The sequence below is a fragment of the Eurypyga helias genome, unplaced genomic scaffold (genome assembly GCF_000690775.1).
Source record: "Eurypyga helias isolate BGI_N326 unplaced genomic scaffold, ASM69077v1 scaffold9194, whole genome shotgun sequence".
NCBI lineage: Eukaryota > Metazoa > Chordata > Aves > Eurypygiformes > Eurypygidae > Eurypyga > Eurypyga helias.
Genome location: NW_010246809.1, coordinates 1,349 through 1,802, shown reverse-complemented (window position 1 = coordinate 1,802; position 454 = coordinate 1,349). Strand labels below are relative to the sequence as shown.

Here is a 454-nt window from a genome sequence, read left to right as displayed (position 1 = left end):
TGACCGCTACACCCGCCAGCACTGGGGAATGGGCAACGCTCTGTCCCCAAACCGGGACACGGCTCCAGCCCCAGCGGGGCCAGGTGTCCGCCTGCCCGCTCCCCTCCCCGCAGCCCACGCTCCGAGAGCTCCTGTGGTGACAGGACAAGGGGTGACAGGTTTAAATGGAAAGAGGGAGATGGGCCAGCAGGAAGGAATTCTTCCCGCAGAGGGGGGGAGCACTGGGACAGGTTGCCCAGAGAAGCTATGGATGCCCCATCCCTGGATGTCTTCAAGGCCAGGCTGGATGAGGCTTGGAGCAACCTGGTCTAGTGGAAGGTGTCCCTGCCCATGGCAGGGGGGTTGGAACTGGATGATCTTTAAGGTCCCTTCCAACCCAAACCATTCCATGATTCTATGATGATTCTATCTTCAAGCGGGGACAGAGGAGCGGAGAATTCCCTCTGCGTGCACC

The 454-nt window shown here is 60.4% G+C and overlaps 1 protein-coding gene across 1 annotated transcript in view; it reads right to left on the bottom strand.

Moving 5' to 3' along the window:
* LOC104508804 (OTU domain-containing protein 7B-like) overlaps positions 1 to 454 on the bottom strand; it is a gene marked incomplete at both ends in the record, with an annotated part of 3,808 nt that overhangs the window by 2,484 nt on the left and 870 nt on the right. The gene's annotated exons all lie outside the window — the stretch shown is intronic.